At 41.1% G+C, this 26,787-nt stretch overlaps 13 non-coding genes across 13 annotated transcripts; all 13 read left to right on the forward strand.

The window, feature by feature from the left end:
* The first annotated feature begins 300 nt into the window (after positions 1–300).
* trnaf-gaa (transfer RNA phenylalanine (anticodon GAA)) lies at positions 301–373 on the forward strand. Its single transcript has one exon. It is a non-coding gene; the product is annotated as a tRNA-Phe (tRNA).
* A 2,145-nt stretch (positions 374–2,518) lies between these two features.
* Positions 2,519–2,591, forward strand: trnaf-gaa (transfer RNA phenylalanine (anticodon GAA)). Its single transcript has one exon. It is a non-coding gene; the product is annotated as a tRNA-Phe (tRNA).
* A 2,145-nt stretch (positions 2,592–4,736) lies between these two features.
* trnaf-gaa (transfer RNA phenylalanine (anticodon GAA)) lies at positions 4,737–4,809 on the forward strand. The gene has a single exon. It is a non-coding gene; the product is annotated as a tRNA-Phe (tRNA).
* Positions 4,810–6,954: 2,145 nt separating this feature from the next.
* On the forward strand, positions 6,955–7,027 carry trnaf-gaa (transfer RNA phenylalanine (anticodon GAA)). Its single transcript has one exon. It is a non-coding gene; the product is annotated as a tRNA-Phe (tRNA).
* A 2,021-nt stretch (positions 7,028–9,048) lies between these two features.
* On the forward strand, positions 9,049–9,121 carry trnaf-gaa (transfer RNA phenylalanine (anticodon GAA)). The gene has a single exon. It is a non-coding gene; the product is annotated as a tRNA-Phe (tRNA).
* Positions 9,122–11,141: 2,020 nt separating this feature from the next.
* Positions 11,142–11,214, forward strand: trnaf-gaa (transfer RNA phenylalanine (anticodon GAA)). Its single transcript has one exon. It is a non-coding gene; the product is annotated as a tRNA-Phe (tRNA).
* A 2,145-nt stretch (positions 11,215–13,359) lies between these two features.
* On the forward strand, positions 13,360–13,432 carry trnaf-gaa (transfer RNA phenylalanine (anticodon GAA)). The gene has a single exon. It is a non-coding gene; the product is annotated as a tRNA-Phe (tRNA).
* Positions 13,433–15,577: 2,145 nt separating this feature from the next.
* On the forward strand, positions 15,578–15,650 carry trnaf-gaa (transfer RNA phenylalanine (anticodon GAA)). Its single transcript has one exon. It is a non-coding gene; the product is annotated as a tRNA-Phe (tRNA).
* A 2,021-nt stretch (positions 15,651–17,671) lies between these two features.
* Positions 17,672–17,744, forward strand: trnaf-gaa (transfer RNA phenylalanine (anticodon GAA)). Its single transcript has one exon. It is a non-coding gene; the product is annotated as a tRNA-Phe (tRNA).
* Positions 17,745–19,764: 2,020 nt separating this feature from the next.
* On the forward strand, positions 19,765–19,837 carry trnaf-gaa (transfer RNA phenylalanine (anticodon GAA)). The gene has a single exon. It is a non-coding gene; the product is annotated as a tRNA-Phe (tRNA).
* A 2,145-nt stretch (positions 19,838–21,982) lies between these two features.
* trnaf-gaa (transfer RNA phenylalanine (anticodon GAA)) lies at positions 21,983–22,055 on the forward strand. The gene has a single exon. It is a non-coding gene; the product is annotated as a tRNA-Phe (tRNA).
* A 2,144-nt stretch (positions 22,056–24,199) lies between these two features.
* trnaf-gaa (transfer RNA phenylalanine (anticodon GAA)) lies at positions 24,200–24,272 on the forward strand. Its single transcript has one exon. It is a non-coding gene; the product is annotated as a tRNA-Phe (tRNA).
* Positions 24,273–26,416: 2,144 nt separating this feature from the next.
* Positions 26,417–26,489, forward strand: trnaf-gaa (transfer RNA phenylalanine (anticodon GAA)). Its single transcript has one exon. It is a non-coding gene; the product is annotated as a tRNA-Phe (tRNA).
* The last annotated feature ends 298 nt before the right edge of the window (positions 26,490–26,787 follow it).

Consider the following 26,787-nt stretch of genomic DNA (forward strand, 5'->3'; position numbering starts at 1 on the left):
ACAGACATTAGACATTGGATGAATGGAAAACAGTGACATTCAGGCTTAATTTGGATAAGCACTAATTTGATCGACTTTGGACCAAGTAGGAGCCCTATTTTCATTTAAATGTGATTTTGTTTTTATTTTATGTTTAGTGCTATTTATGTTCTTTTTATTTCGATTTTTGCTCCCTGGTCGTGTCCTGTATTGTTTTATGTTTCTTCGAAAGAAAAGAAAAAAGGACACACAGAACTAGTTCATTTTCTCGCTACGTTATGCCACACGTTTTGATCCCTTGCCTAATTTGCTGAAAAAGTAGCCGAAATAGCTCAGTTGGGAGAGCGTTAGACTGAAGATCTGAAGGTCCCTGGTTCAATCCCGGGTTTCGGCAGGTGTACCTGAATGTTAGTCTTTGCTCAAAAATACAATGAATAGGAATGCTGGGTCTATTGGATATTTTGCGAGATCAGGACATAAATGGCCTGGAAAGGATCTATAAAACATAAACAGCATGCTTTCGTTGGAACATTGTTAGCATGAACATGTTTGGTAACATGTTTGGTTTTGCTGAATGTTGTACCCAAGACCTTCTGCGTGTAGGGCAGATGTGATGACCACCACACAATGAAACCATGAAGCAGAAGTTTGCCTACTTCAATGCTGCTCTCTTTGATATAGCCCAATGATCAAATGTCATACTTATTTTCAAAACAGGACATCCTGTAGAAAGGTGTGGTTCAACGGTATAGCGGTTAGCGCTCTGAATCCAGAGTTTTTCTTCATTTCTAATTGCAATTAGAGGGGTAACCCTTTTATGGGTATGTCAAAATTCTCGCCTCTGTGGCGCAATCGGCTAGCGCGTTCTGCTGGTAGGCGAAAAGTTGGTGGATCGAGCCCACCCAGGGATGACTGCTCACCTTGCCAGAACAAGCAAGAAATACAATCCCAAAGTAATCACTGTACGTTAATATGTAAGGAAACCAGGAAATCATTGCAGCGCTGGGGCTTCCTTGGTCAAAGGGCCTGTTTAGTAAGAAGGAAATGCCTCCTCTTTTGTCTATGAAAAATATTTACAAGGACAGTAAAGCCCACAAGAAGAGCCCTCAAACCCATACCTTTCTCCCTCAAGTTCACTGCTGCTACACTTTGCATTAAGAGAGGGAAAAGTATTGCTGCACATCAAGATTCTTTGCACTCTTTGCACTCCTTGTTTCTCATTTTTTGGGCAAGGGATGATTGATGTAAAGACTTGTAGCTTTGGATGACCGTTATCCTTCCAAGGAGCAGTCTGCGGTTCCATGGTGTAATGGTTAGCACACTTTGAATCCAGCGATCCCAGTTCAAATCTCAGTGGAACCTTGAGTGCCCCGAGAGTAGCGTTACTCTTTTGAAAAAGTGCAGAAACAAGAAGAATCTTTGGGTAAAATCTGTGCTTACCCCCTGAAAGGAGCCAACCAAAGCATACAAACTAAACAAAGCTGTTAAAATCTGGAGCTGGTTTTCTTATGACCAAGCTTATGATTCAACGCCTGGATTACAAAAGGCGTAAACGTTTCACCGCATTGCAAAAGAAAATCAAATGAAAAGCATTGACGTTTTGAAGGAATCCTTTGACTTGGAGAGACAGGACTTTTATAGGACTTATTATGAGCAAGAAATGAAACAAAGAAATGACCACTATAATCCTCTGACAGTAATCTTCGTTGAAACCAATCAATCAGAACTTGCGAGGGGAATCATTTCTAAATGATCTCAATGCATTGGTAATCTGGACGACGTTCTGCTAAGTATATTCTAAACCAATGGGAACGAGAAGTGAACCTGGTTTTGTCTGACCAAGAGTGTGGAAATGTAGGAACAGCCCTGAGGAAGACCACAAAATCACATGCCTGAAGGGGAAAAATATGTTTTTTTCACCACACCATGTCAAAGTGCCCATTATTCACAAGGAAATGCTAACTGCTGGAGAACCCAGCAGGCAAACCACTATCAGGTGTTTTGGGGCTGTGCTGTTGCTCAAAAATAATGGACTGAAATTCACAGGGCACTGCAGACTGTTTTTGACTTTGCCATCCCACTCAAATTTAAAACTATGTACTTGGGCCTCAACACTCCTGCCATGGACACAATAAATGGATACCCTTGGAACATACTTTTGGCTGTAGAGAAAAAGGCCATCACAAAGAAATGCTCGACACCAACCACGCCAACGATCAAAGACTTGACTGACATAGTAACAGACATTAGACATTGGATGAATGGAAAACAGTGACATTCAGACTTAATTTGGATAAGCACTAATTTGATCGACTTTGGACCAAGTAGGACCCCTATTTTCATTTAAATGTGATTTTGTTTTTATTTTATGTTTAGTGCTATTTATGTTCTTTTTATTTCGATTTTTGCTCCCTGGTCGTGTCCTGTATTGTTTTATGTTTCTTCGAAAGAAAAGAAAAAAGGACACACAGAACTAGTTCATTTTCTCGCTACGTTATGCCACACGTTTCACTCCCTTGCCTAATTTGTTGAAAAAGTAGCCGAAATAGCTCAGTTGGGAGAGCGTTAGACTGAAGATCTAAAGGTCCCTGGTTCAATCCCGGGTTTCGGCATGTGTACCTGAATGTTAGTCTTTGCTTAAAAATACAATGAATAGGAATGCTGGGTCTATTGGACATTTTGCGAGATCAGGACATAAATGGCCTGGAAAGGATCTATAAAACATAAACAGCAAGCTTTCGTTGGAACATTGTTAGCATGAACATGTTTGGTAACATGTTTGGTTTTGCTGAATGTTGTACCCAAGACCTTCTGCGTGTAGGGCAGATGTGATGACCACCACACAATGAAACCATGAAGCAGAAGTTTGCCTACTTCAATGCTGCTCTCTTTGATATAGCCCAATGATCAAATGTCATACTTATTTTCAAAACAGGACATCCTGTAGAAAGGTGTGGTTCAACGGTATAGCGGTTAGCGCTCTGAATCCAGAGTTTTTCTTCATTTCTAATTGCAATTAGAGGCGTAACCCTTTTATGGGTATGTCAAGATTCTCGCCTCTGTGGCGCAATCGGCTAGCGCGTTCTGCTGGTAGGCGAAAAGTTGGTGGTTCGAGCCCACCCAGGGATGACTGCTCACCTTGCCAGAGCAAGCAAGAAATACAATCCCAAAGTAATCACTGTACGTTATTATGTAAGGAAACCAGGAAATCATTACAGCGCTGGGGCTTCCTTGGTCAAAGGGCCTGTTTAGTAAGAAGGAAATGCCTCCTCTTTTGTCTATGAAAAATATTTACAAGGACAGTAAAGCCCACAAGAAGAGCCCTCAAACCCATACCTTTCTCCCTCAAGTTTACTGCTGCTACACTTTGCATTAAGAGCGGGAAAAGTATTGCTGCACATCAAGATTGTTTGCACTGTTTGCACTCCTTGTTTCTCGTTTTTTGGGCAAGGGATGATTGATGTAAAGACTTGTAGCTTTGGATCACCGTTATCCTTCCAAGGAGCAGTCTGCGGTTCCATGGTGTAATGGTTAGCACACTTTGAATCTAGCGATCCGAGTTCAAATCTCAGTGGAACCTTGAGTGCCCCGAGAGTAGCGTTACTCTTTTGAAAAAGTGCAGAAACATGAAGAATCTTTGGGTAAAATCTGTGCTTACCCCCTGAAAGGAGCTAACCAAAGCATACAAACTAAACAAAGCTGTTAAAATCTGGAGCTGGTTTTCTTATGACCAAGCTTATGATTCAACGCCTGGATTACAAAAGGCGTAAACATTTCACCGCATTGCAACAGAAACTCAAATGAAAAGCATTGACGTTTTGAAGGAATCCTTTGACTTGGAGAGACAGGACTTTTATAGGACTTATTATGAGCAAGAAATGAAACAAAGAAATGACCACTATAATCCTCTGACAGTAATCTTCGTTGAAACCAATCAATCAGAACTTGCGAGGGGAATCATTTCTAAATGATCTCAATGCATTGGTAATCTGGACGACGTTCTGCTAAGTATATTCTAAACCAATGGGAACGAGAAGTGAACCTGGTTTTGTCTGACCAAGAGTGTGGAAATGTAGGAACAGCCCTGAGGAAGACCACAAAATCACATGCCTGAAGGGGAAAAATATGTTTTTTTCACCACACCATGTCAAAGTGCCCATTATTCACAAGGAAATGCTAACTGCTGGAGAACCCAGCAGGCAAACCACTATCAGGTGTTTTGGGGCTGTGCTGTTGCTCAAAAATAATGGACTGAAATTCACAGGGCACTGCAGACTGTTTTTGACTTTGCCATCCCACTCAAATTTAAAACTATGTACTTGGGCCTCAACACTCCTGCCATGGACACAATAAATGGATACCCTTGGAACATACTTTTGGCTGTAGAGAAAAAGGCCATCACAAAGAAATGCTCGACACCAACCACGCCAACGATCAAAGACTTGACTGACATAGTAACAGACATTAGACATTGGATGAATGGAAAACAGTGACATTCAGACTTAATTTGGATAAGCACTAATTTGATCGACTTTGGACCAAGTAGGACCCCTATTTTCATTTAAATGTGATTTTGTTTTTATTTTATGTTTAGTGCTATTTATGTTCTTTTTATTTCGATTTTTGCTCCCTGGTCGTGTCCTGTATTGTTTTATGTTTCTTCGAAAGAAAAGAAAAAAGGACACACAGAACTAGTTCATTTTCTCGCTACGTTATGCCACACGTTTCACTCCCTTGCCTAATTTGTTGAAAAAGTAGCCGAAATAGCTCAGTTGGGAGAGCGTTAGACTGAAGATCTAAAGGTCCCTGGTTCAATCCCGGGTTTCGGCATGTGTACCTGAATGTTAGTCTTTGCTTAAAAATACAATGAATAGGAATGCTGGGTCTATTGGACATTTTGCGAGATCAGGACATAAATGGCCTGGAAAGGATCTATAAAACATAAACAGCAAGCTTTCGTTGGAACATTGTTAGCATGAACATGTTTGGTAACATGTTTGGTTTTGCTGAATGTTGTACCCAAGACCTTCTGCGTGTAGGGCAGATGTGATGACCACCACACAATGAAACCATGAAGCAGAAGTTTGCCTACTTCAATGCTGCTCTCTTTGATATAGCCCAATGATCAAATGTCATACTTATTTTCAAAACAGGACATCCTGTAGAAAGGTGTGGTTCAACGGTATAGCGGTTAGCGCTCTGAATCCAGAGTTTTTCTTCATTTCTAATTGCAATTAGAGGCGTAACCCTTTTATGGGTATGTCAAGATTCTCGCCTCTGTGGCGCAATCGGCTAGCGCGTTCTGCTGGTAGGCGAAAAGTTGGTGGTTCGAGCCCACCCAGGGATGACTGCTCACCTTGCCAGAGCAAGCAAGAAATACAATCCCAAAGTAATCACTGTACGTTATTATGTAAGGAAACCAGGAAATCATTACAGCGCTGGGGCTTCCTTGGTCAAAGGGCCTGTTTAGTAAGAAGGAAATGCCTCCTCTTTTGTCTATGAAAAATATTTACAAGGACAGTAAAGCCCACAAGAAGAGCCCTCAAACCCATACCTTTCTCCCTCAAGTTTACTGCTGCTACACTTTGCATTAAGAGCGGGAAAAGTATTGCTGCACATCAAGATTGTTTGCACTGTTTGCACTCCTTGTTTCTCGTTTTTTGGGCAAGGGATGATTGATGTAAAGACTTGTAGCTTTGGATCACCGTTATCCTTCCAAGGAGCAGTCTGCGGTTCCATGGTGTAATGGTTAGCACACTTTGAATCTAGCAATCCGAGTTCAAATCTCAGTGGAACCTTGAGTGCCCCGAGAGTAGCGTTACTCTTTTGAAAAAGTGCAGAAACATGAAGAATCTTTGGGTAAAATCTGTGCTTACCCCCTGAAAGGAGCTAACCAAAGCATACAAACTAAACAAAGCTGTTAAAATCTGGAGCTGGTTTTCTTATGACCAAGCTTATGATTCAACGCCTGGATTACAAAAGGCGTAAACATTTCACCGCATTGCAACAGAAACTCAAATGAAAAGCATTGACGTTTTGAAGGAATCCTTTGACTTGGAGAGACAGGACTTTTATAGGACTTATTATGAGCAAGAAATGAAACAAAGAAATGACCACTATAATCCTCTGACAGTAATCTTCGTTGAAACCAATCAATCAGAACTTGCGAGGGGAATCATTTCTAAATGATCTCAATGCATTGGTAATCTGGACGACGTTCTGCTAAGTATATTCTAAACCAATGGGAACGAGAAGTGAACCTGGTTTTGTCTGACCAAGAGTGTGGAAATGTAGGAACAGCCCTGAGGAAGACCACAAAATCACATGCCTGAAGGGGAAAAATATGTTTTTTTCACCACACCATGTCAAAGTGCCCATTATTCACAAGGAAATGCTAACTGCTGGAGAACCCAGCAGGCAAACCACTATCAGGTGTTTTGGGGCTGTGCTGTTGCTCAAAAATAATGGACTGAAATTCACAGGGCACTGCAGACTGTTTTTGACTTTGCCATCCCACTCAAATTTAAAACTATGTACTTGGGCCTCAACACTCCTGCCATGGACACAATAAATGGATACCCTTGGAACATACTTTTGGCTGTAGAGAAAAAGGCCATCACAAAGAAATGCTCGACACCAACCACGCCAAAGATCAAAGACTTGACTGACATAGTAACAGACATTAGACATTGGATGAATGGAAAACAGTGACATTCAGACTTAATTTGGATAAGCACTAATTTGATCGACTTTGGACCAAGTAGGACCCCTATTTTCATTTAAATGTGATTTTGTTTTTATTTTATGTTTAGTGCTATTTATGTTCTTTTTATTTCGATTTTTGCTCCCTGGTCGTGTCCTGTATTGTTTTATGTTTCTTCGAAAGAAAAGAAAAAAGGACACACAGAACTAGTTCATTTTCTCGCTACGTTATGCCACACGTTTCACTCCCTTGCCTAATTTGTTGAAAAAGTAGCCGAAATAGCTCAGTTGGGAGAGCGTTAGACTGAAGATCTAAAGGTCCCTGGTTCAATCCCGGGTTTCGGCATGTGTACCTGAATGTTAGTCTTTGCTTAAAAATACAATGAATAGGAATGCTGGGTCTATTGGACATTTTGCGAGATCAGGACATAAATGGCCTGGAAAGGATCTATAAAACATAAACAGCAAGCTTTCGTTGGAACATTGTTAGCATGAACATGTTTGGTAACATGTTTGGTTTTGCTGAATGTTGTACCCAAGACCTTCTGCGTGTAGGGCAGATGTGATGACCACCACACAATGAAACCATGAAGCAGAAGTTTGCCTACTTCAATGCTGCTCTCTTTGATATAGCCCAATGATCAAATGTCACACTTATTTTCAAAACAGGACATCCTGTAGAAAGGTGTGGTTCAACGGTATAGCGGTTAGCGCTCTGAATCCAGAGTTTTTCTTCATTTCTAATTGCAATTAGAGGGGTAACCCTTTTATGGGTATGTCAAGATTCTCGCCTCTGTGGCGCAATCGGCTAGCGCGTTCTGCTGGTAGGCGAAAGGTTGGTGGTTCGTTTAGGGCCTGTTTAGTAAAAAGGAAATGCCTACTTTTTGTCTATGAAAAAGATTTACAAGGACAGTAAAGCCCACAAGAAGAGCCCTCAAACCCATACCTTTCTCCCTCAAGTTTACTGCTGCTACACTTTGCATTAAGAGCGGGAAAAGTATTGCTGCACATCAAGATTGTTTGCACTGTTTGCACTCCTTGTTTCTCGTTTTTTGGGCAAGGGATGATTGATGTAAAGACTTGTAGCTTTGGATCACCGTTATCCTTCCAAGGAGCTGTCTGCGGTTCCATGGTGTAATGGTTAGCACACTTTGAATCTAGCGATCCGAGTTCAAATCTCAGTGGAACCTTGAGTGCCCCGAGAGTAGCGTTACTCTTTTGAAAAAGTGCAGAAACATGAAGAATCTTTGGGTAAAATCTGTGCTTACCCCCTGAAAGGAGCTAACCAAAGCATACAAACTAAACAAAGCTGTTAAAATCTGGAGCTGGTTTTCTTATGACCAAGCTTATGATTCAACGCCTGGATTACAAAAGGCGTAAACGTTTCACCGCATTGCAACAGAAACTCAAATGAAAAGCATTGACGTTTTGAAGGAATCCTTTGACTTGGAGAGACAGGACTTTTATAGGACTTATTATGAGCAAGAAATGAAACAAAGAAATGACCACTATAATCCTCTGACAGTAATCTTCGTTGAAACCAATCAATCAGAACTTGCGAGGGGAATCATTTCTAAATGATCTCAATGCATTGGTAATCTGGACGACGTTCTGCTAAGTATATTCTAAACCAATGGGAACGAGAAGTGAACCTGGTTTTGTCTGACCAAGAGTGTGGAAATGTAGGAACAGCCCTGAGGAAGACCACAAAATCACATGCCTGAAGGGGAAAAATATGTTTTTTTCACCACACCATGTCAAAGTGCCCATTATTCACAAGGAAATGCTAACTGCTGGAGAACCCAGCAGGCAAACCACTATCAGGTGTTTTGGGGCTGTGCTGTTGCTCAAAAATAATGGACTGAAATTCACAGGGCACTGCAGACTGTTTTTGACTTTGCCATCCCACTCAAATTTAAAACTATGTACTTGGGCCTCAACACTCCTGCCATGGACACAATAAATGGATACCCTTGGAACATACTTTTGGCTGTAGAGAAAAAGGCCATCACAAAGAAATGCTCGACACCAACCACGCCAACGATCAAAGACTTGACTGACATAGTAACAGACATTAGACATTGGATGAATGGAAAACAGTGACATTCAGACTTAATTTGGATAAGCACTAATTTGATCGACTTTGGACCAAGTAGGACCCCTATTTTCATTTAAATGTGATTTTGTTTTTATTTTATGTTTAGTGCTATTTATGTTCTTTTTATTTCGATTTTTGCTCCCTGGTCGTGTCCTGTATTGTTTTATGTTTCTTCGAAAGAAAAGAAAAAAGGACACACAGAACTAGTTCATTTTCTCGCTACGTTATGCCACACGTTTCACTCCCTTGCCTAATTTGTTGAAAAAGTAGCCGAAATAGCTCAGTTGGGAGAGCGTTAGACTGAAGATCTAAAGGTCCCTGGTTCAATCCTGGGTTTCGGCATGTGTACCTGAATGTTAGTCTTTGCTTAAAAATACAATGAATAGGAATGCTGGGTCTATTAGACATTTTGCGAGATCAGGACATAAATGGCCTGGAAAGGATCTATAAAACATAAACAGCAAGCTTTCGTTGGAACATTGTTAGCATGAACATGTTTGGTAACATGTTTGGTTTCGCTGAATGTTGTACCCAAGACCTTCTGCGTGTAGGGCAGATGTGATGACCACCACACAATGAAACCATGAAGCAGAAGTTTGCCTACTTCAATGCTGCTCTCTTTGATATAGCCCAATGATCAAATGTCATACTTATTTTCAAAACAGGACATCCTGTAGAAAGGTGTGGTTCAACGGTATAGCGGTTAGCGCTCTGAATCCAGAGTTTTTCTTCATTTCTAATTGCAATTAGAGGGGTAACCCTTTTATGGGTATGTCAAGATTCTCGCCTCTGTGGCGCAATCGGCTAGCGCGTTCTGCTGGTAGGCGAAAGGTTGGTGGTTCGTTTAGGGCCTGTTTAGTAAAAAGGAAATGCCTACTTTTTGTCTATGAAAAAGATTTACAAGGACAGTAAAGCCCACAAGAAGAGCCCTCAAACCCATACCTTTCTCCCTCAAGTTTACTGCTGCTACACTTTGCATTAAGAGAGGGAAAAGTATTGCTGCACATCAAGATTGTTTGCACTGTTTGCACTCCTTGTTTCTCATTTTTTGGGCAAGGGATGATTGATGTAAGACTTGTAGCTTTGGATCACCGTTATGCTTCCAAGGAGCAGTCTGCGGTTCCATGGTGTAATGGTTAGCACACTTTGAATCCAGCGATCCGAGTTCAAATCTCAGTGGAACCTTGAGTGCCCCGAGAGTAGCGTTACTCTTTTGAAAAAGTGCAGAAACATGAAGAATCTTTGGGTAAAATCTGTGCTTACCCCCTGAAAGGAGCTAACCAAAGCATACAAACTAAACAAAGCTGTTAAAATCTGGAGCTGGTTTTCTTATGACCAAGCTTATGATTCAACGCCTGGATTACAAAAGGCGTAAACGTTTCACCGCATTGCAACAGAAACTCAAATGAAAAGCATTGACGTTTTGAAGGAATCCTTTGACTTGGAGAGACAGGACTTTTATAGGACTTATTATGAGCAAGAAATGAAACAAAGAAATGACCACTATAATCCTCTGACAGTAATCTTCGTTGAAACCAATCAATCAGAACTTGCGAGGGGAATCATTTCTAAATGATCTCAATGCATTGGTAATCTGGACGACGTTCTGCTAAGTATATTCTAAACCAATGGGAACGAGAAGTGAACCTGGTTTTGTCTGACCAAGAGTGTGGAAATGTAGGAACAGCCCTGAGGAAGACCACAAAATCACATGCCTGAAGGGGAAAAATATGTTTTTTTCACCACACCATGTCAAAGTGCCCATTATTCACAAGGAAATGCTAACTGCTGGAGAACCCAGCAGGCAAACCACTATCAGGTGTTTTGGGGCTGTGCTGTTGCTCAAAAATAATGGACTGAAATTCACAGGGCACTGCAGACTGTTTTTGACTTTGCCATCCCACTCAAATTTAAAACTATGTACTTGGGCCTCAACACTCCTGCCATGGACACAATAAATGGATACCCTTGGAACATACTTTTGGCTGTAGAGAAAAAGGCCATCACAAAGAAATGCTCGACACCAACCACGCCAACGATCAAAGACTTGACTGACATAGTAACAGACATTAGACATTGGATGAATGGAAAACAGTGACATTCAGACTTAATTTGGATAAGCACTAATTTGATCGACTTTGGACCAAGTAGGACCCCTATTTTCATTTAAATGTGATTTTGTTTTTATTTTATGTTTAGTGCTATTTATGTTCTTTTTATTTCGATTTTTGCTCCCTGGTCGTGTCCTGTATTGTTTTATGTTTCTTCGAAAGAAAAGAAAAAAGGACACACAGAACTAGTTCATTTTCTCGCTACGTTATGCCACACGTTTCACTCCCTTGCCTAATTTGTTGAAAAAGTAGCCGAAATAGCTCAATTGGGAGAGCGTTAGACTGAAGATCTGAAGGTCCCTGGTTCAATCCCGGGTTTCGGCAGGTGTACCTGAATGTTAGTCTTTGCTCAAAAATACAATGAATAGGAATGCTGGGTCTATTGGATATTTTGCGAGATCAGGACATAAATGGCCTGGAAAGGATCTATAAAACATAAACAGCATGCTTTCGTTGGAACATTGTTAGCATGAACATGTTTGGTAACATGTTTGGTTTTGCTGAATGTTGTACCCAAGACCTTCTGCGTGTAGGGCAGATGTGATGACCACCACACAATGAAACCATGAAGCAGAAGTTTGCCTACTTCAATGCTGCTCTCTTTGATATAGCCCAATGATCAAATGTCATACTTATTTTCAAAACAGGACATCCTGTAGAAAGGTGTGGTTCAACGGTATAGCGGTTAGCGCTCTGAATCCAGAGTTTTTCTTCATTTCTAATTGCAATTAGAGGGGTAACCCTTTTATGGGTATGTCAAAATTCTCGCCTCTGTGGCGCAATCGGCTAGCGCGTTCTGCTGGTAGGCGAAAAGTTGGTGGTTCGAGCCCACCCAGGGATGACTGCTCACCTTGCCAGAGCAAGCAAGAAATACAATCCCAAAGTAATCACTGTACGTTATTATGTAAGGAAACCAGGAAATCATTACAGCGCTGGGGCTTCCTTGGTCAAAGGGCCTGTTTAGTAAGAAGGAAATGCCTCCTCTTTTGTCTATGAAAAATATTTACAAGGACAGTAAAGCCCACAAGAAGAGCCCTCAAACCCATACCTTTCTCCCTCAAGTTTACTGCTGCTACACTTTGCATTAAGAGAGGGAAAAGTATTGCTGCACATCAAGATTGTTTGCACTGTTTGCACTCCTTGTTTCTCGTTTTTTGGGCAAGGGATGATTGATGTAAAGACTTGTAGCTTTGGATCACCGTTATCCTTCCAAGGAGCAGTCTGCGGTTCCATGGTGTAATGGTTAGCACACTTTGAATCCAGCGATCCGAGTTCAAATCTCAGTGGAACCTTGAGTGCCCCGAGAGTAGCGTTACTCTTTTGAAAAAGTGCAGAAACATGAAGAATCTTTGGGTAAAATCTGTGCTTACCCCCTGAAAGGAGCTAACCAAAGCATACAAACTAAACAAAGCTGTTAAAATCTGGAGCTGGTTTTCTTATGACCAAGCTTATGATTCAACGCCTGGATTACAAAAGGCGTAAACGTTTCACCGCATTGCAACAGAAACTCAAATGAAAAGCATTGACGTTTTGAAGGAATCCTTTGACTTGGAGAGACAGGACTTTTATAGGACTTATTATGAGCAAGAAATGAAACAAAGAAATGACCACTATAATCCTCTGACAGTAATCTTCGTTGAAACCAATCAATCAGAACTTGCGAGGGGAATCATTTCTAAATGATCTCAATGCATTGGTAATCTGGACGACGTTCTGCTAAGTATATTCTAAACCAATGGGAACGAGAAGTGAACCTGGTTTTGTCTGACCAAGAGTGTGGAAATGTAGGAACAGCCCTGAGGAAGACCACAAAATCACATGCCTGAAGGGGAAAAATATGTTTTTTTCACCACACCATGTCAAAGTGCCCATTATTCACAAGGAAATGCTAACTGCTGGAGAACCCAGCAGGCAAACCACTATCAGGTGTTTTGGGGCTGTGCTGTTGCTCAAAAATAATGGACTGAAATTCACAGGGCACTGCAGACTGTTTTTGACTTTGCCATCCCACTCAAATTTAAAACTATGTACTTGGGCCTCAACACTCCTGCCATGGACACAATAAATGGATACCCTTGGAACATACTTTTGGCTGTAGAGAAAAAGGCCATCACAAAGAAATGCTCGACACCAACCACGCCAACGATCAAAGACTTGACTGACATAGTAACAGACATTAGACATTGGATGAATGGAAAACAGTGACATTCAGACTTAATTTGGATAAGCACTAATTTGATCGACTTTGGACCAAGTAGGACCCCTATTTTCATTTAAATGTGATTTTGTTTTTATTTTATGTTTAGTGCTATTTATGTTCTTTTTATTTCGATTTTTGCTCCCTGGTCGTGTCCTGTATTGTTTTATGTTTCTTCGAAAGAAAAGAAAAAAGGACACACAGAACTAGTTCATTTTCTCGCTACGTTATGCCACACGTTTCACTCCCTTGCCTAATTTGTTGAAAAAGTAGCCGAAATAGCTCAGTTGGGAGAGCGTTAGACTGAAGATCTGAAGGTCCCTGGTTCAATCCCGGGTTTCGGCAGGTGTACCTGAATGTTAGTCTTTGCTCAAAAATACAATGAATAGGAATGCTGGGTCTATTGGATATTTTGCGAGATCAGGACATAAATGGCCTGGAAAGGATCTATAAAACATAAACAGCATGCTTTCGTTGGAACATTGTTAGCATGAACATGTTTGGTAACATGTTTGGTTTTGCTGAATGTTGTACCCAAGACCTTCTGCGTGTAGGGCAGATGTGATGACCACCACACAATGAAACCATGAAGCAGAAGTTTGCCTACTTCAATGCTGCTCTCTTTGATATAGCCCAATGATCAAATGTCATACTTATTTTCAAAACAGGACATCCTGTAGAAAGGTGTGGTTCAACGGTATAGCGGTTAGCGCTCTGAATCCAGAGTTTTTCTTCATTTCTAATTGCAATTAGAGGGGTAACCCTTTTATGGGTATGTCAAAATTCTCGCCTCTGTGGCGCAATCGGCTAGCGCGTTCTGCTGGTAGGCGAAAAGTTGGTGGTTCGAGCCCACCCAGGGATGACTGCTCACCTTGCCAGAGCAAGCAAGAAATACAATCCCAAAGTAATCACTGTACGTTATTATGTAAGGAAACCAGGAAATCATTACAGCGCTGGGGCTTCCTTGGTCAAAGGGCCTGTTTAGTAAGAAGGAAATGCCTCCTCTTTTGTCTATGAAAAATATTTACAAGGACAGTAAAGCCCACAAGAAGAGCCCTCAAACCCATACCTTTCTCCCTCAAGTTTACTGCTGCTACACTTTGCATTAAGAGCGGGAAAAGTATTGCTGCACATCAAGATTGTTTGCACTGTTTGCACTCCTTGTTTCTCGTTTTTTGGGCAAGGGATGATTGATGTAAAGACTTGTAGCTTTGGATCACCGTTATCCTTCCAAGGAGCAGTCTGCGGTTCCATGGTGTAATGGTTAGCACACTTTGAATCCAGCGATCCGAGTTCAAATCTCAGTGGAACCTTGAGTGCCCCGAGAGTAGCGTTACTCTTTTGAAAAAGTGCAGAAACATGAAGAATCTTTGGGTAAAATCTGTGCTTACCCCCTGAAAGGAGCTAACCAAAGCATACAAACTAAACAAAGCTGTTAAAATCTGGAGCTGGTTTTCTTATGACCAAGCTTATGATTCAACGCCTGGATTACAAAAGGCGTAAACATTTCACCGCATTGCAACAGAAACTCAAATGAAAAGCATTGACGTTTTGAAGGAATCCTTTGACTTGGAGAGACAGGACTTTTATAGGACTTATTATGAGCAAGAAATGAAACAAAGAAATGACCACTATAATCCTCTGACAGTAATCTTCGTTGAAACCAATCAATCAGAACTTGCGAGGGGAATCATTTCTAAATGATCTCAATGCATTGGTAATCTGGACGACGTTCTGCTAAGTATATTCTAAACCAATGGGAACGAGAAGTGAACCTGGTTTTGTCTGACCAAGAGTGTGGAAATGTAGGAACAGCCCTGAGGAAGACCACAAAATCACATGCCTGAAGGGGAAAAATATGTTTTTTTCACCACACCATGTCAAAGTGCCCATTATTCACAAGGAAATGCTAACTGCTGGAGAACCCAGCAGGCAAACCACTATCAGGTGTTTTGGGGCTGTGCTGTTGCTCAAAAATAATGGACTGAAATTCACAGGGCACTGCAGACTGTTTTTGACTTTGCCATCCCACTCAAATTTAAAACTATGTACTTGGGCCTCAACACTCCTGCCATGGACACAATAAATGGATACCCTTGGAACATACTTTTGGCTGTAGAGAAAAAGGCCATCACAAAGAAATGCTCGACACCAACCACGCCAAAGATCAAAGACTTGACTGACATAGTAACAGACATTAGACATTGGATGAATGGAAAACAGTGACATTCAGACTTAATTTGGATAAGCACTAATTTGATCGACTTTGGACCAAGTAGGACCCCTATTTTCATTTAAATGTGATTTTGTTTTTATTTTATGTTTAGTGCTATTTATGTTCTTTTTATTTCGATTTTTGCTCCCTGGTCGTGTCCTGTATTGTTTTATGTTTCTTCGAAAGAAAAGAAAAAAGGACACACAGAACTAGTTCATTTTCTCGCTACGTTATGCCACACGTTTCACTCCCTTGCCTAATTTGTTGAAAAAGTAGCCGAAATAGCTCAGTTGGGAGAGCGTTAGACTGAAGATCTAAAGGTCCCTGGTTCAATCCCGGGTTTCGGCATGTGTACCTGAATGTTAGTCTTTGCTTAAAAATACAATGAATAGGAATGCTGGGTCTATTGGACATTTTGCGAGATCAGGACATAAATGGCCTGGAAAGGATCTATAAAACATAAACAGCAAGCTTTCGTTGGAACATTGTTAGCATGAACATGTTTGGTAACATGTTTGGTTTTGCTGAATGTTGTACCCAAGACCTTCTGCGTGTAGGGCAGATGTGATGACCACCACACAATGAAACCATGAAGCAGAAGTTTGCCTACTTCAATGCTGCTCTCTTTGATATAGCCCAATGATCAAATGTCACACTTATTTTCAAAACAGGACATCCTGTAGAAAGGTGTGGTTCAACGGTATAGCGGTTAGCGCTCTGAATCCAGAGTTTTTCTTCATTTCTAATTGCAATTAGAGGGGTAACCCTTTTATGGGTATGTCAAGATTCTCGCCTCTGTGGCGCAATCGGCTAGCGCGTTCTGCTGGTAGGCGAAAGGTTGGTGGTTCGTTTAGGGCCTGTTTAGTAAAAAGGAAATGCCTACTTTTTGTCTATGAAAAAGATTTACAAGGACAGTAAAGCCCACAAGAAGAGCCCTCAAACCCATACCTTTCTCCCTCAAGTTTACTGCTGCTACACTTTGCATTAAGAGCGGGAAAAGTATTGCTGCACATCAAGATTGTTTGCACTGTTTGCACTCCTTGTTTCTCGTTTTTTGGGCAAGGGATGATTGATGTAAAGACTTGTAGCTTTGGATCACCGTTATCCTTCCAAGGAGCTGTCTGCGGTTCCATGGTGTAATGGTTAGCACACTTTGAATCTAGCGATCCGAGTTCAAATCTCAGTGGAACCTTGAGTGCCCCGAGAGTAGCGTTACTCTTTTGAAAAAGTGCAGAAACATGAAGAATCTTTGGGTAAAATCTGTGCTTACCCCCTGAAAGGAGCTAACCAAAGCATACAAACTAAACAAAGCTGTTAAAATCTGGAGCTGGTTTTCTTATGACCAAGCTTATGATTCAACGCCTGGATTACAAAAGGCGTAAACGTTTCACCGCATTGCAACAGAAACTCAAATGAAAAGCATTGACGTTTTGAAGGAATCCTTTGACTTGGAGAGACAGGACTTTTATAGGACTTATTATGAGCAAGAAATGAAACAAAGAAATGACCACTATAATCCTCTGACAGTAATCTTCGTTGAAACCAATCAATCAGAACTTGCGAGGGGAATCATTTCTAAATGATCTCAATGCATTGGTAATCTGGACGACGTTCTGCTAAGTATATTCTAAACCAATGGGAACGAGAAGTGAACCTGGTTTTGTCTGACCAAGAGTGTGGAAATGTAGGAACAGCCCTGAGGAAGACCACAAAATCACATGCCTGAAGGGGAAAAATATGTTTTTTTCACCACACCATGTCAAAGTGCCCATTATTCACAAGGAAATGCTAACTGCTGGAGAACCCAGCAGGCAAACCACTATCAGGTGTTTTGGGGCTGTGCTGTTGCTCAAAAATAATGGACTGAAATTCACAGGGCACTGCAGACTGTTTTTGACTTTGCCATCCCACTCAAATTTAAAACTATGTACTTGGGCCTCAACACTCCTGCCATGGACACAATAAATGGATACCCTTGGAACATACTTTTGGCTGTAGAGAAAAAGGCCATCACAAAGAAATGCTCGACACCAACCACGCCAACGATCAAAGACTTGACTGACATAGTAACAGACATTAGACATTGGATGAATGGAAAACAGTGACATTCAGACTTAATTTGGATAAGCACTAATTTGATCGACTTTGGACCAAGTAGGACCCCTATTTTCATTTAAATGTGATTTTGTTTTTATTTTATGTTTAGTGCTATTTATGTTCTTTTTATTTCGATTTTTGCTCCCTGGTCGTGTCCTGTATTGTTTTATGTTTCTTCGAAAGAAAAGAAAAAAGGACACACAGAACTAGTTCATTTTCTCGCTACGTTATGCCACACGTTTCACTCCCTTGCCTAATTTGTTGAAAAAGTAGCCGAAATAGCTCAGTTGGGAGAGCGTTAGACTGAAGATCTAAAGGTCCCTGGTTCAATCCTGGGTTTCGGCATGTGTACCTGAATGTTAGTCTTTGCTTAAAAATACAATGAATAGGAATGCTGGGTCTATTAGACATTTTGCGAGATCAGGACATAAATGGCCTGGAAAGGATCTATAAAACATAAACAGCAAGCTTTCGTTGGAACATTGTTAGCATGAACATGTTTGGTAACATGTTTGGTTTCGCTGAATGTTGTACCCAAGACCTTCTGCGTGTAGGGCAGATGTGATGACCACCACACAATGAAACCATGAAGCAGAAGTTTGCCTACTTCAATGCTGCTCTCTTTGATATAGCCCAATGATCAAATGTCATACTTATTTTCAAAACAGGACATCCTGTAGAAAGGTGTGGTTCAACGGTATAGCGGTTAGCGCTCTGAATCCAGAGTTTTTCTTCATTTCTAATTGCAATTAGAGGGGTAACCCTTTTATGGGTATGTCAAGATTCTCGCCTCTGTGGCGCAATCGGCTAGCGCGTTCTGCTGGTAGGCGAAAGGTTGGTGGTTCGTTTAGGGCCTGTTTAGTAAAAAGGAAATGCCTACTTTTTGTCTATGAAAAAGATTTACAAGGACAGTAAAGCCCACAAGAAGAGCCCTCAAACCCATACCTTTCTCCCTCAAGTTTACTGCTGCTACACTTTGCATTAAGAGAGGGAAAAGTATTGCTGCACATCAAGATTGTTTGCACTGTTTGCACTCCTTGTTTCTCATTTTTTGGGCAAGGGATGATTGATGTAAGACTTGTAGCTTTGGATCACCGTTATGCTTCCAAGGAGCAGTCTGCGGTTCCATGGTGTAATGGTTAGCACACTTTGAATCCAGCGATCCGAGTTCAAATCTCAGTGGAACCTTGAGTGCCCCGAGAGTAGCGTTACTCTTTTGAAAAAGTGCAGAAACATGAAGAATCTTTGGGTAAAATCTGTGCTTACCCCCTGAAAGGAGCTAACCAAAGCATACAAACTAAACAAAGCTGTTAAAATCTGGAGCTGGTTTTCTTATGACCAAGCTTATGATTCAACGCCTGGATTACAAAAGGCGTAAACGTTTCACCGCATTGCAACAGAAACTCAAATGAAAAGCATTGACGTTTTGAAGGAATCCTTTGACTTGGAGAGACAGGACTTTTATAGGACTTATTATGAGCAAGAAATGAAACAAAGAAATGACCACTATAATCCTCTGACAGTAATCTTCGTTGAAACCAATCAATCAGAACTTGCGAGGGGAATCATTTCTAAATGATCTCAATGCATTGGTAATCTGGACGACGTTCTGCTAAGTATATTCTAAACCAATGGGAACGAGAAGTGAACCTGGTTTTGTCTGACCAAGAGTGTGGAAATGTAGGAACAGCCCTGAGGAAGACCACAAAATCACATGCCTGAAGGGGAAAAATATGTTTTTTTCACCACACCATGTCAAAGTGCCCATTATTCACAAGGAAATGCTAACTGCTGGAGAACCCAGCAGGCAAACCACTATCAGGTGTTTTGGGGCTGTGCTGTTGCTCAAAAATAATGGACTGAAATTCACAGGGCACTGCAGACTGTTTTTGACTTTGCCATCCCACTCAAATTTAAAACTATGTACTTGGGCCTCAACACTCCTGCCATGGACACAATAAATGGATACCCTTGGAACATACTTTTGGCTGTAGAGAAAAAGGCCATCACAAAGAAATGCTCGACACCAACCACGCCAACGATCAAAGACTTGACTGACATAGTAACAGACATTAGACATTGGATGAATGGAAAACAGTGACATTCAGACTTAATTTGGATAAGCACTAATTTGATCGACTTTGGACCAAGTAGGACCCCTATTTTCATTTAAATGTGATTTTGTTTTTATTTTATGTTTAGTGCTATTTATGTTCTTTTTATTTCGATTTTTGCTCCCTGGTCGTGTCCTGTATTGTTTTATGTTTCTTCGAAAGAAAAGAAAAAAGGACACACAGAACTAGTTCATTTTCTCGCTACGTTATGCCACACGTTTCACTCCCTTGCCTAATTTGTTGAAAAAGTAGCCGAAATAGCTCAGTTGGGAGAGCGTTAGACTGAAGATCTGAAGGTCCCTGGTTCAATCCCGGGTTTCGGCAGGTGTACCTGAATGTTAGTCTTTGCTCAAAAATACAATGAATAGGAATGCTGGGTCTATTGGATATTTTGCGAGATCAGGACATAAATGGCCTGGAAAGGATCTATAAAACATAAACAGCATGCTTTCGTTGGAACATTGTTAGCATGAACATGTTTGGTAACATGTTTGGTTTTGCTGAATGTTGTACCCAAGACCTTCTGCGTGTAGGGCAGATGTGATGACCACCACACAATGAAACCATGAAGCAGAAGTTTGCCTACTTCAATGCTGCTCTCTTTGATATAGCCCAATGATCAAATGTCATACTTATTTTCAAAACAGGACATCCTGTAGAAAGGTGTGGTTCAACGGTATAGCGGTTAGCGCTCTGAATCCAGAGTTTTTCTTCATTTCTAATTGCAATTAGAGAGGTAACCCTTTTATGGGTATGTCAAAATTCTCGCCTCTGTGGCGCAATCGGCTAGCGCGTTCTGCTGGTAGGCGAAAAGTTGGTGGTTCGAGCCCACCCAGGGATGACTGCTCACCTTGCCAGAGCAAGCAAGAAATACAATCCCAAAGTAATCACTGTACGTTATTATGTAAGGAAACCAGGAAATCATTACAGCGCTGGGGCTTCCTTGGTCAAAGGGCCTGTTTAGTAAGAAGGAAATGCCTCCTCTTTTGTCTATGAAAAATATTTACAAGGACAGTAAAGCCCACAAGAAGAGCCCTCAAACCCATACCTTTCTCCCTCAAGTTTACTGCTGCTACACTTTGCATTAAGAGAGGGAAAAGTATTGCTGCACATCAAGATTGTTTGCACTGTTTGCACTCCTTGTTTCTCGTTTTTTGGGCAAGGGATGATTGATGTAAAGACTTGTAGCTTTGGATCACCGTTATCCTTCCAAGGAGCAGTCTGCGGTTCCATGGTGTAATGGTTAGCACACTTTGAATCCAGCGATCCGAGTTCAAATCTCAGTGGAACCTTGAGTGCCCCGAGAGTAGCGTTACTCTTTTGAAAAAGTGCAGAAACATGAAGAATCTTTGGGTAAAATCTGTGCTTACCCCCTGAAAGGAGCTAACCAAAGCATACAAACTAAACAAAGCTGTTAAAATCTGGAGCTGGTTTTCTTATGACCAAGCTTATGATTCAACGCCTGGATTACAAAAGGCGTAAACGTTTCACCGCATTGCAACAGAAACTCAAATGAAAAGCATTGACGTTTTGAAGGAATCCTTTGACTTGGAGAGACAGGACTTTTATAGGACTTATTATGAGCAAGAAATGAAACAAAGAAATGACCACTATAATCTTCTGACAGTAATCTTCGTTGAAACCAATCAATCAGAACTTGCGAGGGGAATCATTTCTAAATGATCTCAATGCATTGGTAATCTGGACGACGTTCTGCTAAGTATATTCTAAACCAATGGGAACGAGAAGTGAACCTGGTTTTGTCTGACCAAGAGTGTGGAAATGTAGGAACAGCCCTGAGGAAGACCACAAAATCACATGCCTGAAGGGGAAAAATATGTTTTTTTCACCACACCATGTCAAAGTGCCCATTATTCACAAGGAAATGCTAACTGCTGGAGAACCCAGCAGGCAAACCACTATCAGGTGTTTTGGGGCTGTGCTGTTGCTCAAAAATAATGGACTGAAATTCACAGGGCACTGCAGACTGTTTTTGACTTTGCCATCCCACTCAAATTTAAAACTATGTACTTGGGCCTCAACACTCCTGCCATGGACACAATAAATGGATACCCTTGGAACATACTTTTGGCTGTAGAGAAAAAGGCCATCACAAAGAAATGCTCGACACCAACCACGCCAACGATCAAAGACTTGACTGACATAGTAACAGACATTAGACATTGGATGAATGGAAAACAGTGACATTCAGACTTAATTTGGATAAGCACTAATTTGATCGACTTTGGACCAAGTAGGACCCCTATTTTCATTTAAATGTGATTTTGTTTTTATTTTATGTTTAGTGCTATTTATGTTCTTTTTATTTCGATTTTTGCTCCCTGGTCGTGTCCTGTATTGTTTTATGTTTCTTCGAAAGAAAAGAAAAAAGGACACACAGAACTAGTTCATTTTCTCGCTACGTTATGCCACACGTTTCAATCCCTTGCCTAATTTGTTGAAAAAGTAGCCGAAATAGCTCAGGTGGGAGAGCGTTAGACTGAAGATCTAAAGGTCCCTGGTTCAATCCCGGGTTTCGGCATGTGTACCTGAATGTTAGTCTTTGCTTAAAAATACAATGAATAGGAATGCTGGGTCTATTGGACATTTTGCGAGATCAGGACATAAATGGCCTGGAAAGGATCTATAAAACATAAACAGCAAGCTTTCGTTGGAACATTGTTAGCATGAACATGTTTGGTAACATGTTTGGTTTTGCTGAATGTTGTACCCAAGACCTTCTGCGTGTAGGGCAGATGTGATGACCACCACACAATGAAACCATGAAGCAGAAGTTTGCCTACTTCAATGCTGCTCTCTTTGATATAGCCCAATGATCAAATGTCATACTTATTTTCAAAACAGGACATCCTGTAGAAAGGTGTGGTTCAACGGTATAGCGGTTAGCGCTCTGAATCCAGAGTTTTTCTTCATTTCTAATTGCAATTAGAGGGGTAACCCTTTTATGGGTATGTCAAAATTCTCGCCTCTGTGGCGCAATCGGCTAGCGCGTTCTGCTGGTAGGCGAAAAGTTGGTGGTTCGAGCCCACCCAGGGATGACTGCTCACCTTGCCAGAGCAAGCAAGAAATACAATCCCAAAGTAATCACTGTACGTTATTATGTAAGGAAACCAGGAAATCATTGCAGCGCTGGGGCTTCCTTGGTCAAAGGGCCTGTTTAGTAAGAAGGAAATGCCTCCTCTTTTGTCTATGAAAAATATTTACAAGGACAGTAAAGCCCACAAGAAGAGCCCTCAAACCCATACCTTTCTCCCTCAAGTTTACTGCTGCTACACTTTGCATTAAGAGAGGGAAAAGTATTGCTGCACATCAAGATTGTTTGCACTGTTTGCACTCCTTGTTTCTCATTTTTTGGGCAAGGGATGATTGATGTAAGACTTGTAGCTTTGGATCACCGTTATGCTTCCAAGGAGCAGTCTGCGGTTCCATGGTGTAATGGTTAGCACACTTTGAATCCAGCGATCCGAGTTCAAATCTCAGTGGAACCTTGAGTGCCCCGAGAGTAGCGTTACTCTTTTGAAAAAGTGCAGAAACATGAAGAATCTTTGGGTAAAATCTGTGCTTACCCCCTGAAAGGAGCTAACCAAAGCATACAAACTAAACAAAGCTGTTAAAATCTGGAGCTGGTTTTCTTATGACCAAGCTTATGATTCAACGCCTGGATTACAAAAGGCGTAAACGTTTCACCGCATTGCAACAGAAACTCAAATGAAAAGCATTGACGTTTTGAAGGAATCCTTTGACTTGGAGAGACAGGACTTTTATAGGACTTATTATGAGCAAGAAATGAAACAAAGAAATGACCACTATAATCTTCTGACAGTAATCTTCGTTGAAACCAATCAATCAGAACTTGCGAGGGGAATCATTTCTAAATGATCTCAATGCATTGGTAATCTGGACGACGTTCTGCTAAGTATATTCTAAACCAATGGGAACGAGAAGTGAACCTGGTTTTGTCTGACCAAGAGTGTGGAAATGTAGGAACAGCCCTGAGGAAGACCACAAAATCACATGCCTGAAGGGGAAAAATATGTTTTTTTCACCACACCATGTCAAAGTGCCCATTATTCACAAGGAAATGCTAACTGCTGGAGAACCCAGCAGGCAAACCACTATCAGGTGTTTTGGGGCTGTGCTGTTGCTCAAAAATAATGGACTGAAATTCACAGGGCACTGCAGACTGTTTTTGACTTTGCCATCCCACTCAAATTTAAAACTATGTACTTGGGCCTCAACACTCCTGCCATGGACACAATAAATGGATACCCTTGGAACATACTTTTGGCTGTAGAGAAAAAGGCCATCACAAAGAAATGCTCGACACCAACCACGCCAACGATCAAAGACTTGACTGACATAGTAACAGACATTAGACATTGGATGAATGGAAAACAGTGACATTCAGACTTAATTTGGATAAGCACTAATTTGATCGACTTTGGACCAAGTAGGACCCCTATTTTCATTTAAATGTGATTTTGTTTTTATTTTATGTTTAGTGCTATTTATGTTCTTTTTATTTCGATTTTTGCTCCCTGGTCGTGTCCTGTATTGTTTTATGTTTCTTCGAAAGAAAAGAAAAAAGGACACACAGAACTAGTTCATTTTCTCGCTACGTTATGCCACACGTTTCAATCCCTTGCCTAATTTGTTGAAAAAGTAGCCGAAATAGCTCAGGTGGGAGAGCGTTAGACTGAAGATCTAAAGGTCCCTGGTTCAATCCCGGGTTTCGGCATGTGTACCTGAATGTTAGTCTTTGCTTAAAAATACAATGAATAGGAATGCTGGGTCTATTGGACATTTTGCGAGATCAGGACATAAATGGCCTGGAAAGGATCTATAAAACATAAACAGCAAGCTTTCGTTGGAACATTGTTAGCATGAACATGTTTGGTAACATGTTTGGTTTTGCTGAATGTTGTACCCAAGACCTTCTGCGTGTAGGGCAGATGTGATGACCACCACACAATGAAACCATGAAGCAGAAGTTTGCCTACTTCAATGCTGCTCTCTTTGATATAGCCCAATGATCAAATGTCATACTTATTTTCAAAACAGGACATCCTGTAGAAAGGTGTGGTTCAACGGTATAGCGGTTAGCGCTCTGAATCCAGAGTTTTTCTTCATTTCTAATTGCAATTAGAGGGGTAACCCTTTTATGGGTATGTCAAAATTCTCGCCTCTGTGGCGCAATCGGCTAGCGCGTTCTGCTGGTAGGCGAAAAGTTGGTGGTTCGAGCCCACCCAGGGATGACTGCTCACCTTGCCAGAGCAAGCAAGAAATACAATCCCAAAGTAATCACTGTACGTTATTATGTAAGGAAACCAGGAAATCATTGCAGCGCTGGGGCTTCCTTGGTCAAAGGGCCTGTTTAGTAAGAAGGAAATGCCTCCTCTTTTGTCTATGAAAAATATTTACAAGGACAGTAAAGCCCACAAGAAGAGCCCTCAAACCCATACCTTTCTCCCTCAAGTTTACTGCTGCTACACTTTGCATTAAGAGAGGGAAAAGTATTGCTGCACATCAAGATTGTTTGCACTGTTTGCACTCCTTGTTTCTCATTTTTTGGGCAAGGGATGATTGATGTAAGACTTGTAGCTTTGGATCACCGTTATGCTTCCAAGGAGCAGTCTGCGGTTCCATGGTGTAATGGTTAGCACACTTTGAATCCAGCGATCCGAGTTCAAATCTCAGTGGAACCTTGAGTGCCCCGAGAGTAGCGTTACTCTTTTGAAAAAGTGCAGAAACATGAAGAATCTTTGGGTAAAATCTGTGCTTACCCCCTGAAAGGAGCTAACCAAAGCATACAAACTAAACAAAGCTGTTAAAATCTGGAGCTGGTTTTCTTATGACCAAGCTTATGATTCAACGCCTGGATTACAAAAGGCGTAAACGTTTCACCGCATTGCAACAGAAACTCAAATGAAAAGCATTGACGTTTTGAAGGAATCCTTTGACTTGGAGAGACAGGACTTTTATAGGACTTATTATGAGCAAGAAATGAAACAAAGAAATGACCACTATAATCCTCTGACAGTAATCTTCGTTGAAACCAATCAATCAGAACTTGCGAGGGGAATCATTTCTAAATGATCTCAATGCATTGGTAATCTGGACGACGTTCTGCTAAGTATATTCTAAACCAATGGGAACGAGAAGTGAACCTGGTTTTGTCTGACCAAGAGTGTGGAAATGTAGGAACAGCCCTGAGGAAGACCACAAAATCACATGCCTGAAGGGGAAAAATATGTTTTTTTCACCACACCATGTCAAAGTGCCCATTATTCACAAGGAAATGCTAACTGCTGGAGAACCCAGCAGGCAAACCACTATCAGGTGTTTTGGGGCTGTGCTGTTGCTCAAAAATAATGGACTGAAATTCACAGGGCACTGCAGACTGTTTTTGACTTTGCCATCCCACTCAAATTTAAAACTATGTACTTGGGCCTCAACACTCCTGCCATGGACACAATAAATGGATACCCTTGGAACATACTTTTGGCTGTAGAGAAAAAGGCCATCACAAAGAAATGCTCGACACCAACCACGCCAACGATCAAAGACTTGACTGACATAGTAACAGACATTAGACATTGGATGAATGGAAAACAGTGACATTCAGACTTAATTTGGATAAGCACTAATTTGATCGACTTTGGACCAAGTAGGACCCCTATTTTCATTTAAATGTGATTTTGTTTTTATTTTATGTTTAGTGCTATTTATGTTCTTTTTATTTCGATTTTTGCTCCCTGGTCGTGTCCTGTATTGTTTTATGTTTCTTCGAAAGAAAAGAAAAAAGGACACACAGAACTAGTTCATTTTCTCGCTACGTTATGCCACACGTTTCACTCCCTTGCCTAATTTGTTGAAAAAGTAGCCGAAATAGCTCAGTTGGGAGAGCGTTAGACTGAAGATCTGAAGGTCCCTGGTTCAATCCCGGGTTTCGGCAGGTGTACCTGAATGTTAGTCTTTGCTCAAAAATACAATGAATAGGAATGCTGGGTCTATTGGATATTTTGCGAGATCAGGACATAAATGGCCTGGAAAGGATCTATAAAACATAAACAGCATGCTTTCGTTGGAACATTGTTAGCATGAACATGTTTGGTAACATGTTTGGTTTTGCTGAATGTTGTACCCAAGACCTTCTGCGTGTAGGGCAGATGTGATGACCACCACACAATGAAACCATGAAGCAGAAGTTTGCCTACTTCAATGCTGCTCTCTTTGATATAGCCCAATGATCA

The sequence above is a fragment of the Eucyclogobius newberryi genome, unplaced genomic scaffold, assembly GCF_026437365.1.
Source record: "Eucyclogobius newberryi isolate DKJ021-1_F unplaced genomic scaffold, fEucNew1.0.hap1 SCAF_29, whole genome shotgun sequence".
NCBI lineage: Eukaryota > Metazoa > Chordata > Actinopteri > Gobiiformes > Gobiidae > Eucyclogobius > Eucyclogobius newberryi.